This window comes from Sceloporus occidentalis, unplaced genomic scaffold, assembly GCF_023333645.1.
Source record: "Sceloporus occidentalis isolate IW3139 unplaced genomic scaffold, rSceOcc1.0.p SCAF_51, whole genome shotgun sequence".
Lineage (NCBI taxonomy): Eukaryota > Metazoa > Chordata > Lepidosauria > Squamata > Phrynosomatidae > Sceloporus > Sceloporus occidentalis.
Window position 1 is genome coordinate 3,157,892 of NW_028317031.1, and position 12,603 is coordinate 3,170,494.

Genomic DNA, 12,603 nt, shown 5'->3' on the forward strand with positions numbered 1-12,603 from the left:
CAAAGGGGGTCCCTTACCGATTCTGTGGCCCTCCATCAAGCTGTCGGAGAACGAAGGAGGCCAGGTTGGGATTAGACAGAAAGATGGAAATCTCCCTCAACTGCATGAAAACATATTTCTTCTAAGCAGCTCTTCCTCATTCTCTCTGAATGTGTCAGCTATTTCTAACGCCTTCCTTAAAGGGACCGCTCACGCTTATTATAAAAAAATAAAAAAAGAGGAAGTGAGCGGCAATAATAATTACATATATAACAAGAAGCGTTGGGGAGGAAACCAGCGTTTCACATCCAGCTGTAAAAAAAATTAACAAAAACGGTTCACGGTTGGCACCTCTGATTGCGGTGCTGGGCAGCTCGGAGCACACAGCGGCATGAAAGCGCTCCTATTACAACAAACGGGAGCATGAAATGAAAACGGGTCCGGGGCTGTAACGGGCCAAATGTCCTCACTGAGCAGGAGAAGCGTTTCACTGAAAAACAACAGATATACCAAAACCGTTCCGAGAAATCTATGCGCTCGGACGCAAAAAAAAAGTAAACTTTAAGGTAATGCCAAGTTACTGCATGCAAAAAAGTGCATATGATCACAAAAACATACCAACAAAAAGGAAGCGGGTCCCGATCATGTAAAGAGACTCATGTCCGTGTTCTGGAAATTCTCAGCTGCACGTTCAATGGAAACGATCAACGTGTTTAGCTAAAGGCGTCGATGACTTTAAAACGTCAAAATGACATAATAGCGGCAATATGCATTTTATGGAACCGATGACAGCATTAGAAATAGGCCTTATTTAGTTTAACAGGTCAGCTGCGTGATTCATAGAGGTACGTGGACCGGGCGCGTGGCTTCGCTTAAGTACGTCAGGGGTATCATTAAAATAATGGCAAATGTAGAATACTTATTTTAATAACTACCCAATATTACTCATTCTTTATCTTTAAGCAGTTGTAAAGTATTACCAAGCAACCCGGCAACATAAGCAAATGAATGAACGACCCGGGACGCGGAGGGAAGGACATACATGTAAGTTATGGTCATTGTATGGTCCATCTCCAATGACAAAGTTATAAGAATAATGAGCCTCAGCCACGACATGCAAACCAAAACCGTAAAAGCAAAGTTCCCTCATCTAGAGTAAATCGGTACATTGGGCCAGGCCTGTAGTTTTAATGGGATCACTACTTGGGATAGATGTTTTTAAGGCAGTGTGATGACCCCGCTGGGACAGGAATATCCCCCCGAGGGTAATCCCACCACACATTCTGCAGACGCACCTCTATGGTAACGGGAACACTTTCCTTCGAGCAGCCCATGAGTGGCACAAAACCTCGACCAAGGAGCAGGTACACATCTCTGCTGCTTCCCCCTAATCTTTTTTTATTGGCATGTTAATATAAAGCACGTTCACACTTTAACCTCAATAACTGAATATATGTCAACGTGAATGTCAAATTAAGAGTCCAAACCGCATTAAAAATATACAGATGAAGAGACTAAAGCAATATGATTTCTGCTTTGTGTGTTAATACAAACCTACAACACGTATAACTATGCAAAGAATGGGAAGTAGTGAAAAATGTCTGGACGACACTTCAGATTACAGCGCCATGGAACATGTGTTTTAAAATCACTCCGTTATAATACCTGCCTCGGTCATTACAGAAACGTAACAGCCATTCAACAGATCATATTAAAACCAGGCAGATGTTCCCCATTTTAAAGTCTTACTTCGTATGCTGCCCCTCTATTCAGAAAGCTTGTCACAAAGGGTTAAACCACGAACAGCCGCAACTAACTCCCGGCTCAGACCTTTGCCTCTCGCAGCACATTCACGCAGGTAAAAAGCCTCTGGTGTTTGTATAATGACGGGTATAAAACCCACGCTGCGCCAATAATACAAGTAAACGTATCCGATCACAGCGGGCTGTACACCGGAACAAGGCAGCGAAATAAGCAGCGGAACCAAAAGCCGTGATTTCGGCAGATCGCGCATGTTATTAATCACTCGAGACCGGGCCAACTACACAAAATGAAGGAGCGGGGATACGAGTAACCAGGACCCCAGAGGGGGACACCAATCTTCAAAGCCTTTACTAGTGATACTAAACCACGCTAGGATTACATAAACAGGATTTACTGGAACAGTGTTGGCGCGGAACCGTATTTATGGACTTGTTAATTTGTGGAAAAAGTGTATAATGAGCATGGAGAGAATATAAGGTTTTTTCAGACAGCTGCATATTATATGTTTGAGTTCTCGCTCGGTTATCTCAGCCCGATCTTCTAGACTAACACCCTGACTCCTTATTCTGCCACAGAAAGTGGCCAATGAAAGTCAATGGGGGGGGGGATTTCATTGCACATGGGGGGCTGCATTTGCTCAGCATAAGAGTCTCCTGCTCTGCAGAGAGCAGATAAAACCCCCAATCCTAAACTACACGGCTGCGTTTGGCACTCGAATGCCCAAAGTGCTCTTGCTCCATGGTACTTCTCCGTGCAAGGGGAAACCTTATTTGCATTTATCCCATATTGAGGGTAAACCTGAATGTAAACGTCTGCTGGAAGGAAATGTTTTAACCCCCAAGTACTCGCTACACATATGAAACACGGGGTGACGTGTCCAGACCCAGCGAGCGGCAACTCCATACAGAAGCCCAGCGTAACGCCCTCCGAACGCATCCTCGCATAAGGATGTAAAAATACTTTGACATTTAAAAACCTGAACATTTTTCCACCACACACCCAGTTCTCCGATTATATATTTGGTGTATTGTTATTTATGGATTTCTATACATTGGCACATTACCCATCAGACATGGTATAGATGCATTACTAGGCTCATCTTTAAACTTCACCGAGAGTTTCAAGGGAGGTGTCTGATCTCCGCGGCCGGCACACCGAGCGAGCGGTGCCCCGGGAGCACAGCAACATGATGTTAAGAGCAAAGGTCAGATAGTAAGCTACAGAGGTTTGAGGTAGACCAGGAACAAGCTTCCCTGTCCTCATATAGCCCCAAAAATGATATCCGTGTAATCACGGGTTTTCAAATAGCTAAAATAAGGGACACGCAGGGAATGGATGAAAGAGCTTTACGGAGAAGACGCAAAGCTACCGCCGGAGCGGCTAAGAGAAAACCTATCAGTTACAGCAGTGAACCAGGGCTAAACGCATGGCAGCTGACCTCCTTCGTGTTGCGGTGGGATTGATTGGGCAACAGAGCTCTCAACAACTCCCCCCAACACCTCTTATCTGTGTGGCCAGAATCACACCTGTACTGTACCTGTAATTGTGAATTTCCTACCCCATTCTGTGACCCAGCTATTCAGAGACTCACGCGTCTAACAAGGAAACCATTGCTTCTCATCTTCTACAATCAAGACATCCTCACCCAAGCAGCCTCCCTCACGCTTTCATTCCTCCACAACCACAAAATAGATGATAAACGTGTGAGTTACTCCTCCTGGACCAACGTATATTAATCTTATTGTCCATTTTCAATTGTCTCAGTATTTCCACTGTTCCCTACGGGAACCAGAGTCTGCTGGTGCTATACAAATGTAATGTATTAAAACAAAACACACACAACATACTTTATCCAATAAGATTACTTTGCCCCCCATAGTGCTTATTCACATTCATGCGCAGCACATGAAACGTGTCGGGTGTGGGCTCTGCACATTAAAGCATGGATATTAACATTCGCGGGACCGATACTGCCTCACCTTATTCTTTCATGGTTAATAATCTATTAAAATTACTGAATATTGCGTGAATTGTGCAAAGAAGTTCTGGATAAATCCCTAGGACATTCATATAACACACAAAACGTAGGTACCGCGAGGTGAAGTTTTAGGACAGTTGGCACGCCGACTCTTGGGATCTGCACCTTCCTGAAAAATGCAGATGCTTTCCCCTCTGGCATAAGACAGGATCTGTTTATTAAGGATGGGGTTTTTTGATGTAATGTAAACTAATGTAAACAGAAAAAAGGTAGATATGTAACCATCCGGATATCAGGAGACAAAACGGGGAAGAGCTTCAAGCAAGGAACGGTTTCGGGAGAACAATCAGGGCTTCATGCTTTATTTATATGTTGATGAGAATCCCCAGACAACCAGTCTCGTGATCGCAAGCGGTAAACAAAAGAGGCTTCGGTCGCACGGCAACAGAGCGGCAACCAGAGCCGGACCTACATGGGCCAAGGTTCAGGCCAAGCGATTCTTAATTACAAATAAATATCTACCTCATTGAAAAAGAGTGAATACAGGCACCTCAGAACTCTTACACCGCACCGACATATTCGGGGGGCCAGAGTCTTAAAAGGGAGTCCTATGAGCTTCCAAACTGTACATTACATGTATTCATATATAGCGCCAGCAGATTCAGTAGCACCTTACAATCACAGCCGGTAAGATACATTTAAAATCCCAAACAACAACAAACTGGTAGAAAAGGAGAAGAGCTTGCAATCTAGTCCGTGGTTGAGGGGGGAGTGAAGCAGTAAGAGAGATCCTCACATCTTCAGAAAGTCTACATTACATTTTATTCCACAGAACAGCCCAGCACGGGAGACGAATTTCCGTGATAACCGACGGTAGGCGCTGGCTTCACACGGTAGAATATTTTCAGAGCTGCCACGGCCTCAGAGATATCGTCGTTTAAAGTGATGAGAGACCTCCTATGCCTTACCCCAAATATAATGTATACATCGTATGGTTGGCCATAGAGAATAGTATTTTAGCATTCGGGCATAAAAAATGTGGTTAGTTTAAAGCTAAGAAAACATTAGCATGGCAGAATATGGAAAGCCTATTTATGTAATATTTAATCGATTAAAGCCCCCCCAGGTAGGGACTCAAACATCAAGGTTTCTGTAATTCCACCGGACAGAATATTTTGACATTTAATTACACAAATCCTTAGTGTGCTCCCTCTATGCTTCTATGTGACAGCCGATGATACACCCAGGCATTTATATTATGTGCGGAGGGTTTCATATAATTATGTATACATATATATCACACAGACTACCGTTCAAAAATTTGGGGTAACAGAAATATTCTTGTTTTAGAAATGCAAGAATTTTTTTACCATGAAAACAAACGGATCCGAAGTACGATGTATATGTCAATATTTTAAATGAATATTGTAGCTGAAAAATGCTGGTTTTAAATGGAATATCTTCACAGGCATACAGAGGCCTTCATCACTCCCGTGTTCCAGTGGCCCTTCATCACCCCCATCACTCCTGGGTTCCAATGGCCCTTTATCACCCCCATCACTCCTGGGTTCCAATGGCCCTTTATCACTCCCATCACTCCTGTGTTCCAATGGCCCGTGGTGCTCACCGATCCAAATTTAAAACGCTCGTTGAGCAACAGAAAAGCCTATTTGCAATTATGTTGCAGCGAGAAATGTATTGTTTTCCATGAAAACAGCTACGTGACCCCAAACTTTTGAACGGTAGTGTAGATAATTACGACGTCATTTCCAACAAAGCGATCGTCAAAATGCTGCTTTGTGCAACCTAAAGAATTCACAACAAATTCCAAATAAAAGAAATCATTTCCCGGTGATCTGATTATTACCTGCCATGAAGACGTACACATCGCGAGCTTTGCCATAGCAGGCATGTGTAATCAGTTACCATGGCGATTTATAAATGATTATTACTGACAAGGAGCATCATTCCCAGCAACTGTCAGTTCCGAACGGGAAATTATTTCCGTCTCCTGTTTTTTTAACCTACAAGATTTGTCCCGAAAAAGGTTTCATTTTAATGACTTTTTGTAAAATTGTAAAAGAAAAGAGCAGAGATTTAAAGAGGCGTAACACTTCTTTAAAAATAAATAAAAAAAAAAAATAGCAAAAACTGATTTCTGTTACTAAAAAGGGACCTTACTACCTTTCCAAAGATTTAAGCTGCTGAGGATACGGCGGCCGCTTCCAGAGACAATTTAATCTGGAATTTACAGGGTTCTGATCATATTAACCCCGCGGATCATTACTTCACAGATTTATGTATTTTATTGTTAACCCATGAAGATCTGTCCTGAAAGCCCTGCGTAGCTCCATGTTTAACGTCTATTAACCCTTATAGATACTAGTTATAGCGACAAGAATTGGCGAGCCGGACCCTCCTTACCCAACGCATCGGAGAGCCAGACCCTTTGAATGGCATGGACTGGAAAGATGATAATATCGGATTTTGACGAATAAAATATCCCCGGAATTAATATGTTAACGAGAAAAAAAAAACAAAAAACCCATGAGATTACACGCAAGGCTTACGGCTAATATTTTGGCGTTTGGGCATAAGAAGCGGTTAGTTTGTCGAGGCGTTTAAATGGTTATCACGGCAGAATATTTGCACACGTAACACGGCGATATGTGATAAAAGCGCCCAGCAGGCAGGGGCTGAACAGGTGAGGTTTCGGTAATTCACCGGACGTAACGTTATGAGATTTCATCATATAAATTCCCCTTCTACTCGCATTAAAGAAGCCTCGGTGTGTATCGCAGTCCCGGATCATACGTGTATCATACGTGTGATCACAGTACAGTAACCGGACAGACCCCACACACAGCGGTATTTATTGGGGTGCACGGCAATAGAAGGGTTAAGTGGGTTTAGTGCAGAGGGATTTATTGGATTCTATTGTTAAGCCGGAGCACAGCCCGCATTCTCCCGGTTACATAAAGCTGACATCGCGTGCATTAACTCTCCGGCCTGCGAAACCCAATCCATCGGGGTTACACCACAATGGACGCCGGCAGGAGCAGGGTGATCACCGAATTCAATTCCAAACGGCGGCGGTGCGGGCCTCGCCTGGCATCACCAAGGCAGCCCGGGCTGGGCGGGGCCGGTATCGAGTCATAGCTCTGGGCCTTGGCTACCTGTAACCCGTCCGCCGCCCAGTGCGAGCGAACGAGCAGCCTCGAAACTCAAAGCCGGGAAAAGCCTGCGGCCTAGCCCTCGCTTACTGTATTCAATGCTATGCCCACCAGCCTCCCGAGCCCCGCCTATCGGGGAGCTGAGAACAGCAAAACACACACCGAGTTTAGCATCACAATGACGGCCGCGCAGAGCAGGCCTCCAGAGCCGCGGCCTCGAGCAGCGCGCTCCCCCACCCCAAGAGAGCACCTGTAACCCGCCAAAAGTGCCCTGATTTACCAGCGGAGGGTCTCAGCTGTCCGTGTCCGGGGCATGTCGAGCTGCCGGTGGGGGGCTCGCCTGGCGGAGAGCGGGGAGCATCGTGTCCTTCCGGCTGCTCAGCTTCTCTTCCTGCTCCCAGAATCCTCTTTGGTATCCTCCCCTCCCCCCACACCATACCCACTCCTCTCTAAACAGACTCGCTCTCCCCCTCTCCCTCCTGTCTATCTGGCTTCATTGTCCAACACACGCCATAGCGATTATTATTTATTGTTTTATATAGCGCCATCATATTCCGTAGCGCAGTACATCACCACTTACAGCTTCACCAGACCCAACCATGCTGATAAGCAATGAACTAGAAAGACATGGAGTCTTTATTTGAAGCTGAAACCTCATTGGTTAAAAAGAATGAGAAAAAAAGATGTAACGTTACGCAAGCTTTGGGGACCTCAGAGGTCTCTTGTTCAGCAGAGTAACTGACTCACACCACCTAAATTTTAATTACTATTATTATTTTTTATATAGCGGCAACCATTTCCGCAGCTCTTCTTACACAGTACCGATACCCAACGGGTCTGAAGGACTGAGAGAAACCCCATACGTTAAGAAATGACGGCTCGGCTCGCAGGCTGACAATCTAATCACTGTAACCAGTCACTTGATGTTAAAGTAAAGCTGTACCAGGCCTTGGAAACAGACAATGGAGTCTTTATTTCAAGGCGATACCTTTTAGTGGGCCGACAATTGGGAAAAGACATAGCGTTTCATACATGTGGGACCTCAGGGGTCTCTTCTTCAGATGAAAATGCTTTTGAGTCATAATGAAAATTCCTAATATTAAAGATAAATCATCTTAAAATGTCACATTGTGCCCCGTAATTGCTTTTTAAAAACTTACATTGTTTCCTCTGTTGCCGGGAGTGAAGCGGGAGACGTGCGCAAGCTTTTGGGCCGAGAGACACAGGTATCCGGTGGCCGAGGCGCGAGGGAGAGTAGTCTTCAGATACTGGCAGCGATCGCGGCCTCGCGTCCGGAGAGAAGGAGGCAGCGAGGGAACAGGTTTTTCTGGGCAGCAGCCGTGTTATTTAACGCGTGCTAATGAGGCATTATAGTGAGCTGACTCACGGAGACTCTAATCGGAGGTGATACCTTTTATTTGGCCAACAGAAAGTGAATCACAAAAACTACGAGAGCTCCGCAGTCTCTTCTTTAGATTCTTCTCCAGGTCGAGTCTCGTGAAACCGGAGGCGTTAAACACGAATCACACAGCGAATGACTGCGTGATGCTCAAACATTTTACCCGTAAACTGAGACATTTTCGGCTTTGTTGTGTGACTTCACCTTCCATTCCCTCTTTTACCTTCATTTGGTTCCTCGTGGGCTGGTCACAGACATCACGTTCATAAACCGGATCTGTGTTTTAGGGGCTGTGATGTCAGGCGTGACCATTTCAAAATAACGGCTTTTATTAGGAAATAACGTGTCTACCAAAGCATGTCAGTGTACTGCCCCTTCACATGCATTCTGTATATATATATATATATATGTATATATATCTATACACACTCTATCAGGTCCGGGGTAACCTCGATCTACCCCTGCGATCAATGCACACAATCCACAGGGGAGGAATCAGCTGTCTTCAGCGGAACACATCTCACAGCTGGGGGGGCACACATGTATATTGGGGGGTTGTATAGAGACACAATGAAAAAGGGACCCCCGCGGCTCTCACATGTAATAAGTGGCTGTAGTCTCTTTAATACGGTATCAGTTCTACGGTACCGACTCTCACTTTTCTTTGAAGCGGATCTGTGACTTTTTACAAATCCTATATTTACCATTTTAGACACGAAATAAACCCATTTAAAGTTATTCCCAGATCAGAATAAGCAATATACTGTATATGTAATAAAAGCCAACCTCATATACACAGCATGGGGGAGAGTATCTCAGGATCTGCACGATTATTGTCGTTATCTGATCTCTCCTTTATTGCTGAGTTGCTGATTGGTTCAGGCAGCCTTTGTAAGGTGACGGTGAGGATAGAGTAACGTTGGCAAGGTGTTTTCCTGAAGGTAAATATTGCTAATTGCTCTGTAAATGCTGGGCGAGCCAGAGTGTCCAGGAGTGCCACACACTTGCCTTTACTTTCAGCCGGGTACACGCGGGCACACACCGCAAGAGTATAAAATCATAGGGTACGGATGCACATAGCCAGCTGCATGCCACGCGTATGTTATTTAGTGGCCACTAGCCTTAAAGTGCCAGGGCTGCTTTTTTTCTCCATACCTGCAAAGTATTTTAGTATTTATTCTTCATTGTGGGACAGGCCACGGCCCCTTTAACTTGTAGATAGAAGGAGGGTGATACGTGAACCCAATTAGGCACAATTCTTTTACTGGGTATCTAACCCCATAGGTTTCTATAACATAAACCAATAATTTGCACGCATTACTGACCAGTGCATGTAAAATGCTGCCCCCTGCTGTGCGCGAGATGTATAAACCTAGATATATAGCGATACGTGAAAACTCTGTGTCCTGGAAGCCACGGCCAATGCGATCAACCCAGAAAATAACATCTCTTTTTCATCACAGCCTTTGATTCTGTAGCCATAAAAAAAGTTTATTCTATCAAAATGAATTGTGTTTGCATTACAATCTGATACGGCTCTTCAACGAAATACGTGTCTTATTAGCTATTAGGTGTTTTTTGAACGGGATTCGCTGGATATGCGCTGAATTCTTGCTTTGTGAAGTCATTGGTGAAAAAACACACTACACAGTAAGTTTGCCACAAATCCCGAGTCAACTCTGCCGAGGACAAACTCGTTTTTAAGTTTAGACTCTAACATTTAATCTTACTACCTCCAAAACTGAACATATTCCCAATGTATTTCACACTTTTAAGAATTCAGTGCAGATAACATTCTCTATGCAGCTCGGTGTTTAGGACGGCACCGTGTGAGGTTGGGTTGTCTCCGTTTGTTTTCAGACTGCAGGACCATTGGCCACTTGGCATTCTGGGCTTGTCAGAGAGAAATGTACAAGTGTTGTGTGGGCAGCCAAGCCGCAGACGTGGTGCCCCAACATCCGATGCTCATTGCCAAAGGGTTTCTAATCACAACCAACTAAGTCCTATTTTAGCTCCTCCAAAGCTTTTTCAGCAACTTTCCAGTGACTCCTCTCCTCGGAGAACATAAGAATATCTTAATATTTCTGTAAAAAAAGCAACACAGATGACACGGGTTTTGTCTGCTGCTATCAAAACAAAGCTTTTCAACCATTCCTTGTTTACCTTACTTGGCAGGAATTGAAAGGAAAAAACATTCACACTGCCAGATTATAGCATAAGTAAAATAATTTGCTTCTGTGTCCCATGCAGCCTTATCAACGAACAATCTATATTAAAATACTCTGTAAGTAGCTTACTTTGCGTACTTTAACCTGTAAGAAAAGAAAATTAACTTTAGGAGAAGCTGCAGCCCCCAAGCTGCAGCACAATGCCCTCTCTGTGGTCCACGATAATGGAAATTCGGAGGCCCTCAGCTAACAGTCCTGCCGAATGGAACCAACCTTGTCCAACACCTTTATTGCCGTTCAAAAGCTAAGATGTTCGAATCCCACTACGTTGTATAATACTTTAATCACTAGCTGGGCAGATCATCCTGTTGGTTTCGGCCCCGCTGCTTTCACAGACCTGGAATACATCATTCATTTCTGATTATTGCCAGCTTTGCTGAGTTTATTTTGGGTTTACTCTTAGTTAATAGCATAATGCAATATGGAAATCTGCTACCAATGAATAAAGAATATAATCCTAATTTATATACACAAGGGATCACCCAGTGATAACTACAAATAAAAATACTTCCCAACATTTTTTTTTTCTCCCCCATTGTGCCAGCACTCCTTAGTGGATTTATAATTTGGAAATCTAATTGTGAGCTCAAAATAGATATAAATTAGGTTACAGCAGCAGGTAAATCGTCATCACATTTCCCAGGCGCCGTAAGCCTGAGGATTCTTAGGTCAGATGGAGAAATAGAATTATGGCAAACCTTGTTTTGTGTGTTTTGTTGACGTGTTTATGTGCTGTGCTGCAGTCAAGACTTTATGGTATACATTTTACTATCAATCAAAAGTGGAAGATTTGTGGCTTCTTAAATGTGCTTGGCTTTCACATGAATCATCACATTCCAGAAGTTACTCCAGCAACACACAGAGATGGAAAGTTGGTTTTTAAGTAATGTGAAGCCCACCCAGCCTGCCCCTGCTGTGCAGAGCGAACCCAATGCAGGAAAGCCTGCACCTTTCAGTTTAACGTGGTGGGAAGTTGCCCAGGTGTCAGTTATACCTGGGAACTTCAAGGACCAGGCTTAGTGTTATCTTATGACTGGCTTCGGTGGGGCTCAGCAAGAGGAAAAGCTAAACAAAACTTATCAATGGGGTCAGGGCTCTGACGCTCAGCTCAAGGGATCTCCTGACCCCAAAAACTCCAGTTTTGGGGTCAGGAGATCCCTTGTGCCGATCTTCCTCTTCTGGGCCAGGGTTAGACGCCATATTCGGGCGCTCAGCGTGAAATGTATGATTTCCTGTGGGGGAGATCCGTCCCCCGGTTCCTACGCCCATGTGTAAGGCCTACTGTAAGTGTAAAGTGTGCCCTATAACACTTGGAGGGACACTACAGCCATCATATGGTGTAATACATACAGTATGATTCTGCAGAATCTCCCCATAGACATTTACCCCTATCCCCACCCCAAACTAGTTTCAGTGCAGATGTATTCGAAAGTAACGCATCTCCCTGCACATTATATACTTACCTGTATTCAGCTCATGTGCCGGCTCAGACCCATGTGCGCATGCGCAGAAAGCACTCTCATTGATTTCAGCTGCAGCTTGTGCCTCAGGTTACAGACCCTTTTTCCTTTTTGAATGACCGCAAATTAAAATACTCACAGAGAGGTGAAGAGATCGTGTAACAGATTAGATCGATACAAACTGCCCTGTATAGCACAATATTATTTTTTATTAATTCAATCAGCCCTGGGATACCTTTGATAGCTATCAAGGCTGACCTTAAATATATATTAAGGTAAGTTATTAAAGAGGAATGCAATTAATTTTATAACGTGTAGCTGTAACCTTAGATACATTTAAACAAAGTAAACTGCCCTTCCTCTGGGTTTTCTGCTTGTTCACGGGGTAAACCAGTTCTCTCAGTAAAAGACCATTCTATGAATGCACACGGACTTCTCTTAAAATCCCAGCGGCAACTTAAAATTATCTTGGGTTTCTACAAAAGATGCCAGGGCTATTTTTAAGCTTTAGTGACTCAACAATTGTAGTCCGACTTGGCTTGGCTTGCCAGCTGCACTGGGCTGGTCCTCTACTTTAAACAATGGTGCGCTTATCAAACAGTAAACACCATGTTAGGAAAAC